The sequence below is a fragment of the Natrix helvetica genome (assembly GCF_964273705.1).
Source record: "Natrix helvetica genome assembly, chromosome: 9".
NCBI classification, from domain to species: Eukaryota; Metazoa; Chordata; class Lepidosauria; order Squamata; family Natricidae; genus Natrix; species Natrix helvetica.
In genome coordinates, this window is record NC_138560.1 from 28,365,941 (window position 1) to 28,385,503 (window position 19,563).

Here is a 19,563-nt window from a genome sequence, read left to right on the forward strand (position 1 = left end):
AGCTCGGTATCGAACCACATAGATATCTTAGTTGGGTCCTGGGTCGGGGAAGCTAAAAAACCACTCAATTCGCTGATCTGAACTTTCCCCGAGGAGTTAGACTAAATCGCATCCCAGAATTGGCAAAAAACCCGAATTCAGCCAGAAAACCTAACTTTTGACCCAGAGCTCGTTTCAACCACATACCCATCTTAGTGATGTCCTGGGTCGGGGAAACGAAAGAAACCACTCCATTCGCTGATCTGAGCTTTCCCTGAGGAGTTAGACCAAAGCTTATCTCCCAAATGGCAAAGGAACTCTATTCAGACAGAAAACGGAACGTTTGACCCAGAGCTCGGTTCCCAACCACGTACAAATCTTAGTCGCGTACAGGGTCGGGGAAGCTAAAAAAACCCACTCCATTCGCTGATCTGAACTTTACCTTAGGAGTTAGACTAAATCGCATCCCAGAATTGGCAAAAAACCCGAATTCAGCCAGAAAACCTAACTTTTGACCCAGAGCTCGTTTCAACCACATACCCATCTTAGTTTTGTCCTGGGTCCTGGCTAAAGAACCACTCCATTCGCTGATCTGAACTTTCCCTGAGGAGTTAAACGAAATCGTATCCCAGAATTGGCAAAAAACCCGAATTCAGCCAGAAAACCTACCTTTTGACCCAGAGCTCAGTACCGAACCACATACACATCTCAGTTTGGTCCTGGGTCGGGGAAGCTAAAAAACCACTCCATTCGCTGATCTGAAGTTTCCCTGAGGAGTTAGATTAAAGCTCATCTCCCAATTGACAAAGGAACTCAATTCAGCGAGAAATCGTGACTTTTGACCCAGAGCTCAGTTTCGAACAACATACAAATATTAGTGGTGTCCAAAATCGGGGAAGCGAAAGAACCATTCCATTCGCTGACCTGAGGAGTTAGACCAAAGCTTATCTCCCAAATGGCAAAGGAACTATATTCAGCCAGAAAACGTTACTTTTGACCCAGCGCTCAGTTTCGAACACGAAACACATATTGGTTATGTCCCATGACAGGAAAGCTAAAAAACCACTCCATTCGCTAATCTGAGCAAAGCTTATCTCCCAATTGGCAAAAGAACTCTATTCAGCCAGAATACGTAACTTTTGACCCAGAGCTCGTTTCAACCACATACGCATGTTAGTGGTGTCCTGGGTCGGGGAAGCTAAAAAACCACTCCATTCGCTGATCTGAGCGTTCCCTGAGGAGTTGGATCAAAGCTTAACTCCCAAATGGCAAAGGAACTCTATTCAGCCAGAAAACGTAAGTTTTGACCCAGAGCTCGGTTCCGAACCACATAACATCTTAGTGGTGTCCTGGGTCGGGGTAGATAAAGAACCATTCCATTCGCTGATCTGAGCGTTCCCTGAGGAGTTGGATCAAAGCTTAACTCCCAAATGGCAAAGGAACTCTATTCAGCCAGAAAACGTAAGTTTTGACCCAGAGCTCGGTTCCGAACCACATTACATCTTAGTGGTGTCCTGGGTCGGGGAAGCTAAAGAACCATTCCATTCGCTTATCTGAGCCTTCCCTGAGGACTTAGACCAAAGCTCATCTCCCAGCCAGAAAACGTAACTTTTGACCCACAGCTCGGTATCGAACCACATAGACATCTTAGTTGGGTCCTGGGTCGGGGAAGCTAAAAAACCACTCAATTCGCTGATGTGAACTTTCCCCGAGGAGTTAGACTAAATCGCATCCCAGAATTGGCAAAAAACCCGAATTCAGCCAGAAAACCTAACTTTTGACCCAGAGCTCGTTTCAACCACATACCCATCTTAGTTATGTCCTGGGTCGGGGAAACGAAAGAAACCACTCCATTCGCTGATCTGAGCTTTCCCTGAGGAGTTAGACCAAAGCTTATCTCCCAAATGGCAAAGGAACTCTATTCAGACAGAAAACGGAACGTTTGACCCAGAGCTCGGTTCCCAACCACGTACAAATCTTAGTCGCGTACAGGGTCGGGGAAGCTAAAAAAACCCACTCCATTCGCTGATCTGAACTTTCCCTTAGGAGTTAGACTAAATCGCATCCCAGAATTGGCAAAAAACCCGAATTCAGCCAGAAAACCTAACTTTTGACCCAGAGCTCGTTTCAACCACATACCCATCTTAGTTTTGTCCTGGGTCCTGGCTAAAGAACCACTCCATTCGCTGATCTGAACTTTCCCTGAGGAGTTAAACGAAATCGTATCCCAGAATTGGCAAAAAACCCGAATTCAGCCAAAAACCTACCTTTTGACCGAACCACATACAAATCTCAGTTTGGTCCTGGGTCGGGGAAGCTAAAAAACCACTCCATTCGCTGATCTGAACTTTCCCTGAGGAGTTAGATTAAAGCTCATCTCCCAATTGACAAAGGAACTCAATTCAGCGAGAAATCGTGACTTTTGACCCAGAGCTCAGTTTCGAACAACATACAAATATTAGTGGTGTCCAAAATCGGGGAAGCGAAAGAACCATTCCATTCGCTGACCTGAGGAGTTAGACCAAAGCTTATCTCCCAAATGGCAAAGGAACTATATTCAGCCAGAAAACGTTACTTTTGACCCAGCGCTCAGTTTCGAACACGAAACACATATTGGTTATGTCCCATGACAGGAAAGCTAAAAAACCACTCCATTCGCTAATCTGAGCAAAGCTTATCTCCCAATTGGCAAAAGAACTCTATTCAGCCAGAATACGTAACTTTTGACCCAGAGCTCGTTTCAACCACATACGCATGTTAGTGGTGTCCTGGGTCGGGGAAGCTAAAAAACCACTCCATTCGCTGATCTGAGCGTTCCCTGAGGAGTTGGATCAAAGCTTAACTCCCAAATGGCAAAGGAACTCTATTCAGCCAGAAAACGTAAGTTTTGACCCAGAGCTCGGTTCCGAACCACATAACATCTTAGTGGTGTCCTGGGTCGGGGTAGATAAAGAACCATTCCATTCGCTGATCTGAGCTTTCCCTGAGGACTTAGACCAAACTCAACTCCCAATTGACAAAGGAACTCAATTCAGCCAGAATACGTAACTTTTGACCCAGAGCTCGTTTCAACCACATACGCATCTTAGTGGTGTCCTGGGTCGGGGAAGCTAAAAAACCACTCCATTCGCTGATCTGAGCGTTCCCTGAGGAGTTGGATCAAAGCTTAACTCCCAAATGGCAAAGGAACTCTATTCAGCCAGAAATCCATTCGCTGATCTGAGCGTTCCCTGAGGACTTAGACCAAAGCTCATCTCCCAGCCAGAAAACGTAACTTTTGATCCACAGCTCGGTATCGAACCACATAGATATCTTAGTTGGGTCCTGTGTCGGGGAAGCTAAAAAACCACTCAATTCGCTGATCTGAACTTTCCCCGAGGAGTTAGACTAAATCGCATCCCAGAATTGGCAAAAAACCCGAATTCAGCCAGAAAACCTAACTTTTGACCCAGAGCTCGTTTCAACCACATACCCATCTTAGTGATGTCCTGGGTCGGGGAAACGAAAGAAACCACTCCATTCGCTGATCTGAGCTTTCCCTGAGGAGTTAGACCAAAGCTTATCTCCCAAATGGCAAAGGAACTCTATTCAGACAGAAAACGGAACGTTTGACCCAGAGCTCGGTTCCCAACCACGTACAAATCTTAGTCGCGTACAGGGTCGGGGAAGCTAAAAAAACCCACTCCATTCGCTGATCTGAACTTTCCCTTAGGAGTTAGACTAAATCGCATCCCAGAATTGGCAAAAAACCCGAATTCAGCCAGAAAACCTAACTTTTGACCCAGAGCTCGTTTCAACCACATACCGATCTTAGTTTTGTCCTGGGTCCTGGCTAAAGAACCACTCCATTCGCTGATCTGAACTTTCCCTGAGGAGTTAAACGAAATCGTATCCCAGAATTGGCAAAAAACCCGAATTCAGCCAAAAACCTACCTTTTGACCGAACCACATACACATCTCAGTTTGGTCCTGGGTCGGGGAAGCTAAAAAACCACTCCATTCGCTGATCTGAACTTTCCCTGAGGAGTTAGATTAAAGCTCATCTCCCAATTGACAAAGGAACTCAATTCAGCGAGAAATCGTGACTTTTGACCCAGAGCTCAGTTTCGAACAACATACAAATATTAGTGGTGTCCAAAATCGGGGAAGCGAAAGAACCATTCCATTCGCTGACCTGAGGAGTTAGACCAAAGCTTATCTCCCAAATGGCAAAGGAACTATATTCAGCCAGAAAACGTTACTTTTGACCCAGCGCTCAGTTTCGAACACGAAACACATATTGGTTATGTCCCATGACAGGAAAGCTAAAAAACCACTCCATTCGCTAATCTGAGCAAAGCTTATCTCCCAATTGGCAAAAGAACTCTATTCAGCCAGAATACGTAACTTTTGACCCAGAGCTCGTTTCAACCACATACGCATGTTAGTGGTGTCCTGGGTCGGGGAAGCTAAAAAACCACTCCATTCGCTGATCTGAGCGTTCCCTGAGGAGTTTGATCAAAGCTTAACTCCCAAATGGCAAAGGAACTCTATTCAGCCAGAAAACGTAAGTTTTGACCCAGAGCTCGGTTCCGAACCACATAACATCTTAGTGGTGTCCTGGGTCGGGGTAGATAAAGAACCATTCCATTCGCTGATCTGAGCTTTCCCTGAGGACTTAGACCAAACTCAACTCCCAATTGACAAAGGAACTCAATTCAGCCAGAATACGTAACTTTTGACCCAGAGCTCGTTTCAACCACATACGCATCTTAGTGGTGTCCTGGGTCGGGGAAGCTAAAAAACCACTCCATTCGCTGATCTGAGCGTTCCCTGAGGAGTTGGATCAAAGCTTAACTCCCAAATGGCAAAGGAACTCTATTCAGCCAGAAATCCATTCGCTGATCTGAGCGTTCCCTGAGGACTTAGACCAAAGCTCATCTCCCAGCCAGAAAACGTAACTTTTGATCCACAGCTCGGTATCGAACCACATAGATATCTTAGTTGGGTCCTGGGTCGGGGAAGCTAAAAAACCACTCAATTCGCTGATCTGAACTTTCCCCGAGGAGTTAGACTAAATCGCATCCCAGAATTGGCAAAAAACCCGAATTCAGCCAGAAAACCTAACTTTTGACCCAGAGCTCGTTTCAACCACATACCCATCTTAGTGATGTCCTGGGTCGGGGAAACGAAAGAAACCACTCCATTCGCTGATCTGAGCTTTCCCTGAGGAGTTAGACCAAAGCTTATCTCCCAAATGGCAAAGGAACTCTATTCAGACAGAAAACGGAACGTTTGACCCAGAGCTCGGTTCCCAACCACGTACAAATCTTAGTCGCGTACAGGGTCGGGGAAGCTAAAAAAACCCACTCCATTCGCTGATCTGAACTTTACCTTAGGAGTTAGACTAAATCGCATCCCAGAATTGGCAAAAAACCCGAATTCAGCCAGAAAACCTAACTTTTGACCCAGAGCTCGTTTCAACCACATACCCATCTTAGTTTTGTCCTGGGTCCTGGCTAAAGAACCACTCCATTCGCTGATCTGAACTTTCCCTGAGGAGTTAAACGAAATCGTATCCCAGAATTGGCAAAAAACCCGAATTCAGCCAGAAAACCTACCTTTTGACCCAGAGCTCAGTACCGAACCACATACACATCTCAGTTTGGTCCTGGGTCGGGGAAGCTAAAAAACCACTCCATTCGCTGATCTGAACTTTCCCTGAGGAGTTAGATTAAAGCTCATCTCCCAATTGACAAAGGAACTCAATTCAGCGAGAAATCGTGACTTTTGACCCAGAGCTCAGTTTCGAACAACATACAAATATTAGTGGTGTCCAAAATCGGGGAAGCGAAAGAACCATTCCATTCGCTGACCTGAGGAGTTAGACCAAAGCTTATCTCCCAAATGGCAAAGGAACTATATTCAGCCAGAAAACGTTACTTTTGACCCAGCGCTCAGTTTCGAACACGAAACACATATTGGTTATGTCCCATGACAGGAAAGCTAAAAAACCACTCCATTCGCTAATCTGAGCAAAGCTTATCTCCCAATTGGCAAAAGAACTCTATTCAGCCAGAATACGTAACTTTTGACCCAGAGCTCGTTTCAACCACATACGCATGTTAGTGGTGTCCTGGGTCGGGGAAGCTAAAAAACCACTCCATTCGCTGATCTGAGCGTTCCCTGAGGAGTTGGATCAAAGCTTAACTCCCAAATGGCAAAGGAACTCTATTCAGCCAGAAAACGTAAGTTTTGACCCAGAGCTCGGTTCCGAACCACATAACATCTTAGTGGTGTCCTGGGTCGGGGTAGATAAAGAACCATTCCATTCGCTGATCTGAGCTTTCCCTGAGGACTTAGACCAAACTCAACTCCCAATTGACAAAGGAACTCAATTCAGCCAGAATACGTAACTTTTGACCCAGAGCTCGTTTCAACCACATACGCATCTTAGTGGTGTCCTGGGTCGGGGAAGCTAAAAAACCACTCCATTCGCTGATCTGAGCGTTCCCTGAGGAGTTGGATCAAAGCTTAACTCCCAAATGGCAAAGGAACTCTATTCAGCCAGAAATCCATTCGCTGATCTGAGCGTTCCCTGAGGACTTAGACCAAAGCTCATCTCCCAGCCAGAAAACGTAACTTTTGATCCACAGCTCGGTATCGAACCACATAGATATCTTAGTTGGGTCCTGGGTCGGGGAAGCTAAAAAACCACTCAATTCGCTGATCTGAACTTTCCCCGAGGAGTTAGACTAAATCGCATCCCAGAATTGGCAAAAAACCCGAATTCAGCCAGAAAACCTAACTTTTGACCCAGAGCTCGTTTCAACCACATACCCATCTTAGTGATGTCCTGGGTCGGGGAAACGAAAGAAACCACTCCATTCGCTGATCTGAGCTTTCCCTGAGGAGTTAGACCAAAGCTTATCTCCCAAATGGCAAAGGAACTCTATTCAGACAGAAAACGGAACGTTTGACCCAGAGCTCGGTTCCCAACCACGTACAAATCTCAGTCGCGTACAGGGTCGGGGAAGCTAAAAAAACCCACTCCATTCGCTGATCTGAACTTTACCTTAGGAGTTAGACTAAATCGCATCCCAGAATTGGCAAAAAACCCGAATTCAGCCAGAAAACCTAACTTTTGACCCAGAGCTCGTTTCAACCACATACCCATCTTAGTTTTGTCCTGGGTCCTGGCTAAAGAACCACTCCATTCGCTGATCTGAACTTTCCCTGAGGAGTTAAACGAAATCGTATCCCAGAATTGGCAAAAAACCCGAATTCAGCCAGAAAACCTACCTTTTGACCCAGAGCTCAGTACCGAACCACATACACATCTCAGTTTGGTCCTGGGTCGGGGAAGCTAAAAAACCACTCCATTCGCTGATCTGAAGTTTCCCTGAGGAGTTAGATTAAAGCTCATCTCCCAATTGACAAAGGAACTCAATTCAGCGAGAAATCGTGACTTTTGACCCAGAGCTCAGTTTCGAACAACATACAAATATTAGTGGTGTCCAAAATCGGGGAAGCGAAAGAACCATTCCATTCGCTGACCTGAGGAGTTAGACCAAAGCTTATCTCCCAAATGGCAAAGGAACTATATTCAGCCAGAAAACGTTACTTTTGACCCAGCGCTCAGTTTCGAACACGAAACACATATTGGTTATGTCCCATGACAGGAAAGCTAAAAAACCACTCCATTCGCTAATCTGAGCAAAGCTTATCTCCCAATTGGCAAAAGAACTCTATTCAGCCAGAATACGTAACTTTTGACCCAGAGCTCGTTTCAACCACATACACATGTTAGTGGTGTCCTGGGTCGGGGAAGCTAAAAAACCACTCCATTCGCTGATCTGAGCGTTCCCTGAGGAGTTGGATCAAAGCTTAACTCCCAAATGGCAAAGGAACTCTATTCAGCCAGAAAACGTAAGTTTTGACCCAGAGCTCGGTTCCGAACCACATAACATCTTAGTGGTGTCCTGGGTCGGGGTAGATAAAGAACCATTCCATTCGCTGATCTGAGCGTTCCCTGAGGAGTTGGATCAAAGCTTAACTCCCAAATGGCAAAGGAACTCTATTCAGCCAGAAAACGTAAGTTTTGACCCAGAGCTCGGTTCCGAACCACATTACATCTTAGTGGTGTCCTGGGTCGGGGTAGATAAAGAACCATTCCATTCGCTGATCTGAGCTTTCCCTGAGGACTTAGACCAAACTCAACTCCCAATTGACAAAGGAACTCAATTCAGCCAGAATACGTAACTTTTGACCCAGAGCTCGTTTCAACCACATACGCATCTTAGTGGTGTCCTGGGTCGGGGAAGCTAAAAAACCACTCCATTCGCTGATCTGAGCGTTCCCTGAGGAGTTGGATCAAAGCTTAACTCCCAAATGGCAAAGGAACTCTATTCAGCCAGAAATCCATTCGCTGATCTGAGCGTTCCCTGAGGACTTAGACCAAAGCTCATCTCCCAGCCAGAAAACGTAACTTTTGATCCACAGCTCGGTATCGAACCACATAGATATCTTAGTTGGGTCCTGGGTCGGGGAAGCTAAAAAACCACTCAATTCGCTGATCTGAACTTTCCCCGAGGAGTTAGACTAAATCGCATCCCAGAATTGGCAAAAAACCCGAATTCAGCCAGAAAACCTACCTTTTGACCGAACCACATACACATCTCAGTTTGGTCCTGGGTCGGGGAAGCTAAAAAACCACTCCATTCGCTGATCTGAACTTTCCCTGAGGAGTTAGATTAAAGCTCATCTCCCAATTGACAAAGGAACTCAATTCAGCAAGAAATCGTGACTTTTGACCCAGAGCTCAGTTTCGAACAACATACAAATATTAGTGGTGTCCAAAATCGGGGAAGCGAAAGAACCATTCCATTCGCTGACCTGAGGAGTTAGACCAAAGCTTATCTCCCAAATGGCAAAGGAACTATATTCAGCCAGAAAACGTTACTTTTGACCCAGCGCTCAGTTTCGAACACGAAACACATATTGGTTATGTCCCATGACAGGAAAGCTAAAAAACCACTCCATTCGCTAATCTGAGCAAAGCTTATCTCCCAATTGGCAAAAGAACTCTATTCAGCCAGAATACGTAACTTTTGACCCAGAGCTCGTTTCAACCACATACGCATGTTAGTGGTGTCCTGGGTCGGGGAAGCTAAAAAACCACTCCATTCGCTGATCTGAGCGTTCCCTGAGGAGTTGGATCAAAGCTTAACTCCCAAATGGCAAAGGAACTCTATTCAGCCAGAAAACGTAAGTTTTGACCCAGAGCTCGGTTCCGAACCACATAACATCTTAGTGGTGTCCTGGGTCGGGGTAGATAAAGAACCATTCCATTCGCTGATCTGAGCTTTCCCTGAGGACTTAGACCAAACTCAACTCCCAATTGACAAAGGAACTCAATTCAGCCAGAATACGTAACTTTTGACCCAGAGCTCGTTTCAACCACATACGCATCTTAGTGGTGTCCTGGGTCGGGGAAGCTAAAAAACCACTCCATTCGCTGATCTGAGCGTTCCCTGAGGAGTTGGATCAAAGCTTAACTCCCAAATGGCAAAGGAACTCTATTCAGCCAGAAATCCATTCGCTGATCTGAGCGTTCCCTGAGGACTTAGACCAAAGCTCATCTCCCAGCCAGAAAACGTAACTTTTGATCCACAGCTCGGTATCGAACCACATAGATATCTTAGTTGGGTCCTGGGTCGGGGAAGCTAAAAAACCACTCAATTCGCTGATCTGAACTTTCCCCGAGGAGTTAGACTAAATCGCATCCCAGAATTGGCAAAAAACCCGAATTCAGCCAGAAAACCTAACTTTTGACCCAGAGCTCGTTTCAACCACATACCCATCTTAGTGATGTCCTGGGTCGGGGAAACGAAAGAAACCACTCCATTCGCTGATCTGAGCTTTCCCTGAGGAGTTAGACCAAAGCTTATCTCCCAAATGGCAAAGGAACTCTATTCAGACAGAAAACGGAACGTTTGACCCAGAGCTCGGTTCCCAACCACGTACAAATCTCAGTCGCGTACAGGGTCGGGGAAGCTAAAAAAACCCACTCCATTCGCTGATCTGAACTTTACCTTAGGAGTTAGACTAAATCGCATCCCAGAATTGGCAAAAAACCCGAATTCAGCCAGAAAACCTAACTTTTGACCCAGAGCTCGTTTCAACCACATACCCATCTTAGTTTTGTCCTGGGTCCTGGCTAAAGAACCACTCCATTCGCTGATCTGAACTTTCCCTGAGGAGTTAAACGAAATCGTATCCCAGAATTGGCAAAAAACCCGAATTCAGCCAGAAAACCTACCTTTTGACCCAGAGCTCAGTACCGAACCACATACACATCTCAGTTTGGTCCTGGGTCGGGGAAGCTAAAAAACCACTCCATTCGCTGATCTGAAGTTTCCCTGAGGAGTTAGATTAAAGCTCATCTCCCAATTGACAAAGGAACTCAATTCAGCGAGAAATCGTGACTTTTGACCCAGAGCTCAGTTTCGAACAACATACAAATATTAGTGGTGTCCAAAATCGGGGAAGCGAAAGAACCATTCCATTCGCTGACCTGAGGAGTTAGACCAAAGCTTATCTCCCAAATGGCAAAGGAACTATATTCAGCCAGAAAACGTTACTTTTGACCCAGCGCTCAGTTTCGAACACGAAACACATATTGGTTATGTCCCATGACAGGAAAGCTAAAAAACCACTCCATTCGCTAATCTGAGCAAAGCTTATCTCCCAATTGGCAAAAGAACTCTATTCAGCCAGAATACGTAACTTTTGACCCAGAGCTCGTTTCAACCACATACGCATGTTAGTGGTGTCCTGGGTCGGGGAAGCTAAAAAACCACTCCATTCGCTGATCTGAGCGTTCCCTGAGGAGTTGGATCAAAGCTTAACTCCCAAATGGCAAAGGAACTCTATTCAGCCAGAAAACGTAAGTTTTGACCCAGAGCTCGGTTCCGAACCACATAACATCTTAGTGGTGTCCTGGGTCGGGGTAGATAAAGAACCATTCCATTCGCTGATCTGAGCGTTCCCTGAGGAGTTGGATCAAAGCTTAACTCCCAAATGGCAAAGGAACTCTATTCAGCCAGAAAACGTAAGTTTTGACCCAGAGCTCGGTTCCGAACCACATTACATCTTAGTGGTGTCCTGGGTCGGGGAAGCTAAAGAACCATTCCATTCGCTTATCTGAGCCTTCCCTGAGGACTTAGACCAAAGCTCATCTCCCAGCCAGAAAACGTAACTTTTGACCCACAGCTCGGTATCGAACCACATAGACATCTTAGTTGGGTCCTGGGTCGGGGAAGCTAAAAAACCACTCAATTCGCTGATGTGAACTTTCCCCGAGGAGTTAGACTAAATCGCATCCCAGAATTGGCAAAAAACCCGAATTCAGCCAGAAAACCTAACTTTTGACCCAGAGCTCGTTTCAACCACATACCCATCTTAGTTATGTCCTGGGTCGGGGAAACGAAAGAAACCACTCCATTCGCTGATCTGAGCTTTCCCTGAGGAGTTAGACCAAAGCTTATCTCCCAAATGGCAAAGGAACTCTATTCAGACAGAAAACGGAACGTTTGACCCAGAGCTCGGTTCCCAACCACGTACAAATCTTAGTCGCGTACAGGGTCGGGGAAGCTAAAAAAACCCACTCCATTCGCTGATCTGAACTTTCCCTTAGGAGTTAGACTAAATCGCATCCCAGAATTGGCAAAAAACCCGAATTCAGCCAGAAAACCTAACTTTTGACCCAGAGCTCGTTTCAACCACATACCCATCTTAGTTTTGTCCTGGGTCCTGGCTAAAGAACCACTCCATTCGCTGATCTGAACTTTCCCTGAGGAGTTAAACGAAATCGTATCCCAGAATTGGCAAAAAACCCGAATTCAGCCAAAAACCTACCTTTTGACCGAACCACATACACATCTCAGTTTGGTCCTGGGTCGGGGAAGCTAAAAAACCACTCCATTCGCTGATCTGAACTTTCCCTGAGGAGTTAGATTAAAGCTCATCTCCCAATTGACAAAGGAACTCAATTCAGCGAGAAATCGTGACTTTTGACCCAGAGCTCAGTTTCGAACAACATACAAATATTAGTGGTGTCCAAAATCGGGGAAGCGAAAGAACCATTCCATTCGCTGACCTGAGGAGTTAGACCAAAGCTTATCTCCCAAATGGCAAAGGAACTATATTCAGCCAGAAAACGTTACTTTTGACCCAGCGCTCAGTTTCGAACACGAAACACATATTGGTTATGTCCCATGACAGGAAAGCTAAAAAACCACTCCATTCGCTAATCTGAGCAAAGCTTATCTCCCAATTGGCAAAAGAACTCTATTCAGCCAGAATACGTAACTTTTGACCCAGAGCTCGTTTCAACCACATACGCATGTTAGTGGTGTCCTGGGTCGGGGAAGCTAAAAAACCACTCCATTCGCTGATCTGAGCGTTCCCTGAGGAGTTGGATCAAAGCTTAACTCCCAAATGGCAAAGGAACTCTATTCAGCCAGAAAACGTAAGTTTTGACCCAGAGCTCGGTTCCGAACCACATAACATCTTAGTGGTGTCCTGGGTCGGGGTAGATAAAGAACCATTCCATTCGCTGATCTGAGCTTTCCCTGAGGACTTAGACCAAACTCAACTCCCAATTGACAAAGGAACTCAATTCAGCCAGAATACGTAACTTTTGACCCAGAGCTCGTTTCAACCACATACGCATCTTAGTGGTGTCCTGGGTCGGGGAAGCTAAAAAACCACTCCATTCGCTGATCTGAGCGTTCCCTGAGGAGTTGGATCAAAGCTTAACTCCCAAATGGCAAAGGAACTCTATTCAGCCAGAAATCCATTCGCTGATCTGAGCGTTCCCTGAGGACTTAGACCAAAGCTCATCTCCCAGCCAGAAAACGTAACTTTTGATCCACAGCTCGGTATCGAACCACATAGATATCTTAGTTGGGTCCTGGGTCGGGGAAGCTAAAAAACCACTCAATTCGCTGATCTGAACTTTCCCCGAGGAGTTAGACTAAATCGCATCCCAGAATTGGCAAAAAACCCGAATTCAGCCAGAAAACCTAACTTTTGACCCAGAGCTCGTTTCAACCACATACCCATCTTAGTGATGTCCTGGGTCGGGGAAACGAAAGAAACCACTCCATTCGCTGATCTGAGCTTTCCCTGAGGAGTTAGACCAAAGCTTATCTCCCAAATGGCAAAGGAACTCTATTCAGACAGAAAACGGAACGTTTGACCCAGAGCTCGGTTCCCAACCACGTACAAATCTTAGTCGCGTACAGGGTCGGGGAAGCTAAAAAAACCCACTCCATTCGCTGATCTGAACTTTACCTTAGGAGTTAGACTAAATCGCATCCCAGAATTGGCAAAAAACCCGAATTCAGCCAGAAAACCTAACTTTTGACCCAGAGCTCGTTTCAACCACATACCCATCTTAGTTTTGTCCTGGGTCCTGGCTAAAGAACCACTCCATTCGCTGATCTGAACTTTCCCTGAGGAGTTAAACGAAATCGTATCCCAGAATTGGCAAAAAACCCGAATTCAGCCAGAAAACCTACCTTTTGACCGAACCACATACACATCTCAGTTTGGTCCTGGGTCGGGGAAGCTAAAAAACCACTCCATTCGCTGATCTGAAGTTTCCCTGAGGAGTTAGATTAAAGCTCATCTCCCAATTGACAAAGGAACTCAATTCAGCAAGAAATCGTGACTTTTGACCCAGAGCTCAGTTTCGAACAACATACAAATATTAGTGGTGTCCAAAATCGGGGAAGCGAAAGAACCATTCCATTCGCTGACCTGAGGAGTTAGACCAAAGCTTATCTCCCAAATGGCAAAGGAACTATATTCAGCCAGAAAACGTTACTTTTGACCCAGCGCTCAGTTTCGAACACGAAACACATATTGGTTATGTCCCATGACAGGAAAGCTAAAAAACCACTCCATTCGCTAATCTGAGCAAAGCTTATCTCCCAATTGGCAAAAGAACTCTATTCAGCCAGAATACGTAACTTTTGACCCAGAGCTCGTTTCAACCACATACGCATGTTAGTGGTGTCCTGGGTCGGGGAAGCTAAAAAACCACTCCATTCGCTGATCTGAGCGTTCCCTGAGGAGTTGGATCAAAGCTTAACTCCCAAATGGCAAAGGAACTCTATTCAGCCAGAAAACGTAAGTTTTGACCCAGAGCTCGGTTCCGAACCACATAACATCTTAGTGGTGTCCTGGGTCGGGGTAGATAAAGAACCATTCCATTCGCTGATCTGAGCGTTCCCTGAGGAGTTGGATCAAAGCTTAACTCCCAAATGGCAAAGGAACTCTATTCAGCCAGAAAACGTAAGTTTTGACCCAGAGCTCGGTTCCGAACCACATTACATCTTAGTGGTGTCCTGGGTCGGGGAAGCTAAAGAACCATTCCATTCGCTTATCTGAGCCTTCCCTGAGGACTTAGACCAAAGCTCATCTCCCAGCCAGAAAACGTAACTTTTGACCCACAGCTCGGTATCGAACCACATAGACATCTTAGTTGGGTCCTGGGTCGGGGAAGCTAAAAAACCACTCAATTCGCTGATGTGAACTTTCCCCGAGGAGTTAGACTAAATCGCATCCCAGAATTGGCAAAAAACCCGAATTCAGCCAGAAAACCTAACTTTTGACCCAGAGCTCGTTTCAACCACATACCCATCTTAGTTATGTCCTGGGTCGGGGAAACGAAAGAAACCACTCCATTCGCTGATCTGAGCTTTCCCTGAGGAGTTAGACCAAAGCTTATCTCCCAAATGGCAAAGGAACTCTATTCAGACAGAAAACGGAACGTTTGACCCAGAGCTCGGTTCCCAACCACGTACAAATCTTAGTCGCGTACAGGGTCGGGGAAGCTAAAAAAACCCACTCCATTCGCTGATCTGAACTTTCCCTTAGGAGTTAGACTAAATCGCATCCCAGAATTGGCAAAAAACCCGAATTCAGCCAGAAAACCTAACTTTTGACCCAGAGCTCGTTTCAACCACATACCCATCTTAGTTTTGTCCTGGGTCCTGGCTAAAGAACCACTCCATTCGCTGATCTGAACTTTCCCTGAGGAGTTAAACGAAATCGTATCCCAGAATTGGCAAAAAACCCGAATTCAGCCAAAAACCTACCTTTTGACCGAACCACATACACATCTCAGTTTGGTCCTGGGTCGGGGAAGCTAAAAAACCACTCCATTCGCTGATCTGAACTTTCCCTGAGGAGTTAGATTAAAGCTCATCTCCCAATTGACAAAGGAACTCAATTCAGCGAGAAATCGTGACTTTTGACCCAGAGCTCAGTTTCGAACAACATACAAATATTAGTGGTGTCCAAAATCGGGGAAGCGAAAGAACCATTCCATTCGCTGACCTGAGGAGTTAGACCAAAGCTTATCTCCCAAATGGCAAAGGAACTATATTCAGCCAGAAAACGTTACTTTTGACCCAGCGCTCAGTTTCGAACACGAAACACATATTGGTTATGTCCCATGACAGGAAAGCTAAAAAACCACTCCATTCGCTAATCTGAGCAAAGCTTATCTCCCAATTGGCAAAAGAACTCTATTCAGCCAGAATACGTAACTTTTGACCCAGAGCTCGTTTCAACCACATACGCATGTTAGTGGTGTCCTGGGTCGGGGAAGCTAAAAAACCACTCCATTCGCTGATCTGAGCGTTCCCTGAGGAGTTGGATCAAAGCTTAACTCCCAAATGGCAAAGGAACTCTATTCAGCCAGAAAACGTAAGTTTTGACCCAGAGCTCGGTTCCGAACCACATAACATCTTAGTGGTGTCCTGGGTCGGGGTAGATAAAGAACCATTCCATTCGCTGATCTGAGCTTTCCCTGAGGACTTAGACCAAACTCAACTCCCAATTGACAAAGGAACTCAATTCAGCCAGAATACGTAACTTTTGACCCAGAGCTCGTTTCAACCACATACGCATCTTAGTGGTGTCCTGGGTCGGGGAAGCTAAAAAACCACTCCATTCGCTGATCTGAGCGTTCCCTGAGGAGTTGGATCAAAGCTTAACTCCCAAATGGCAAAGGAACTCTATTCAGCCAGAAATCCATTCGCTGATCTGAGCGTTCCCTGAGGACTTAGACCAAAGCTCATCTCCCAGCCAGAAAACGTAACTTTTGATCCACAGCTCGGTATCGAACCACATAGATATCTTAGTTGGGTCCTGGGTCGGGGAAGCTAAAAAACCACTCAATTCGCTGATCTGAACTTTCCCCGAGGAGTTAGACTAAATCGCATCCCAGAATTGGCAAAAAACCCGAATTCAGCCAGAAAACCTAACTTTTGACCCAGAGCTCGTTTCAACCACATACCCATCTTAGTGATGTCCTGGGTCGGGGAAACGAAAGAAACCACTCCATTCGCTGATCTGAGCTTTCCCTGAGGAGTTAGACCAAAGCTTATCTCCCAAATGGCAAAGGAACTCTATTCAGACAGAAAACGGAACGTTTGACCCAGAGCTCGGTTCCCAACCACGTACAAATCTTAGTCGCGTACAGGGTCGGGGAAGCTAAAAAAACCCACTCCATTCGCTGATCTGAACTTTACCTTAGGAGTTAGACTAAATCGCATCCCAGAATTGGCAAAAAACCCGAATTCAGCCAGAAAACCTAACTTTTGACCCAGAGCTCGTTTCAACCACATACCCATCTTAGTTTTGTCCTGGGTCCTGGCTAAAGAACCACTCCATTCGCTGATCTGAACTTTCCCTGAGGAGTTAAACGAAATCGTATCCCAGAATTGGCAAAAAACCCGAATTCAGCCAGAAAACCTACCTTTTGACCGAACCACATACACATCTCAGTTTGGTCCTGGGTCGGGGAAGCTAAAAAACCACTCCATTCGCTGATCTGAAGTTTCCCTGAGGAGTTAGATTAAAGCTCATCTCCCAATTGACAAAGGAACTCAATTCAGCAAGAAATCGTGACTTTTGACCCAGAGCTCAGTTTCGAACAACATACAAATATTAGTGGTGTCCAAAATCGGGGAAGCGAAAGAACCATTCCATTCGCTGACCTGAGGAGTTAGACCAAAGCTTATCTCCCAAATGGCAAAGGAACTATATTCAGCCAGAAAACGTTACTTTTGACCCAGCGCTCAGTTTCGAACACGAAACACATATTGGTTATGTCCCATGACAGGAAAGCTAAAAAACCACTCCATTCGCTAATCTGAGCAAAGCTTATCTCCCAATTGGCAAAAGAACTCTATTCAGCCAGAATACGTAACTTTTGACCCAGAGCTCGTTTCAACCACATACGCATGTTAGTGGTGTCCTGGGTCGGGGAAGCTAAAAAACCACTCCATTCGCTGATCTGAGCGTTCCCTGAGGAGTTGGATCAAAGCTTAACTCCCAAATGGCAAAGGAACTCTATTCAGCCAGAAAACGTAAGTTTTGACCCAGAGCTCGGTTCCGAACCACATAACATCTTAGTGGTGTCCTGGGTCGGGGTAGATAAAGAACCATTCCATTCGCTGATCTGAGCGTTCCCTGAGGAGTTGGATCAAAGCTTAACTCCCAAATGGCAAAGGAACTCTATTCAGCCAGAAAACGTAAGTTTTGACCCAGAGCTCGGTTCCGAACCACATTACATCTTAGTGGTGTCCTGGGTCGGGGAAGCTAAAGAACCATTCCATTCGCTTATCTGAGCCTTCCCTGAGGACTTAGACCAAAGCTCATCTCCCAGCCAGAAAACGTAACTTTTGACCCACAGCTCGGTATCGAACCACATAGACATCTTAGTTGGGTCCTGGGTCGGGGAAGCTAAAAAACCACTCAATTCGCTGATGTGAACTTTCCCCGAGGAGTTAGACTAAATCGCATCCCAGAATTGGCAAAAAACCCGAATTCAGCCAGAAAACCTAACTTTTGACCCAGAGCTCGTTTCAACCACATACCCATCTTAGTGATGTCCTGGGTCGGGGAAACGAAAGAAACCACTCCATTCGCTGATCTGAGCTTTCCCTGAGGAGTTAGACCAAAGCTTATCTCCCAAATGGCAAAGGAACTCTATTCAGACAGAAAACGGAACGTTTGACCCAGAGCTCGGTTCCCAACCACGTACAAATCTTAGTCGCGTACAGGGTCGGGGAAGCTAAAAAAACCCACTCCATTCGCTGATCTGAACTTTCCCTTAGGAGTTAGACTAAATCGCATCCCAGAATTGGCAAAAAACCCGAATTCAGCCAGAAAACCTAACTTTTGACCCAGAGCTCGTTTCAACCACATACCCATCTTAGTTTTGTCCTGGGTCCTGGCTAAAGAACCACTCCATTCGCTGATCTGAACTTTCCCTGAGGAGTTAAACGAAATCGTATCCCAGAATTGGCAAAAAACCCGAATTCAGCCAAAAACCTACCTTTTGACCGAACCACATACACATCTCAGTTTGGTCCTGGGTCGGGGAAGCTAAAAAACCACTCCATTCGCTGATCTGAACTTTCCCTGAGGAGTTAGATTAAAGCTCATCTCCCAATTGACAAAGGAACTCAATTCAGCGAGAAATCGTGACTTTTGACCCAGAGCTCAGTTTCGAACAACATACAAATATTAGTGGTGTCCAAAATCGGGGAAGCGAAAGAACCATTCCATTCGCTGACCTGAGGAGTTAGACCAAAGCTTATCTCCCAAATGGCAAAGGAACTATATTCAGCCAGAAAACGTTACTTTTGACCCAGCGCTCAGTTTCGAACACGAAACACATATTGGTTATGTCCCATGACAGGAAAGCTAAAAAACCACTCCATTCGCTAATCTGAGCAAAGCTTATCTCCCAATTGGCAAAAGAACTCTATTCAGCCAGAATACGTAACTTTTGACCCAGAGCTCGTTTCAACCACATACGCATGTTAGTGGTGTCCTGGGTCGGGGAAGCTAAAAAACCACTCCATTCGCTGATCTGAGCGTTCCCTGAGGAGTTGGATCAAAGCTTAACTCCCAAATGGCAAAGGAACTCTATTCAGCCAGAAAACGTAAGTTTTGACCCAGAGCTCGGTTCCGAACCACATAACATCTTAGTGGTGTCCTGGGTCGGGGTAGATAAAGAACCATTCCATTCGCTGATCTGAGCGTTCCCTGAGGAGTTGGATCAAAGCTTAACTCCCAAATGGCAAAGGAACTCTATTCAGCCAGAAAACGTAAGTTTTGACCCAGAGCTCGGTTCCGAACCACATTACATCTTAGTGGTGTCCTGGGTCGGGGTAGATAAAGAACCATTCCATTCGCTGATCTGAGCTTTCCCTGAGGACTTAGACCAAACTCAACTCCCAATTGACAAAGGAACTCAATTCAGCCAGAATACGTAACTTTTGACCCAGAGCTCGTTTCAACCACATACGCATCTTAGTGGTGTCCTGGGTCGGGGAAGCTAAAAAACCACTCCATTCGCTGATCTGAGCGTTCCCTGAGGAGTTGGATCAAAGCTTAACTCCCAAATGGCAAAGGAACTCTATTCAGCCAGAAATCCATTCGCTGATCTGAGCGTTCCCTGAGGACTTAGACCAAAGCTCATCTCCCAGCCAGAAAACGTAACTTTTGATCCAC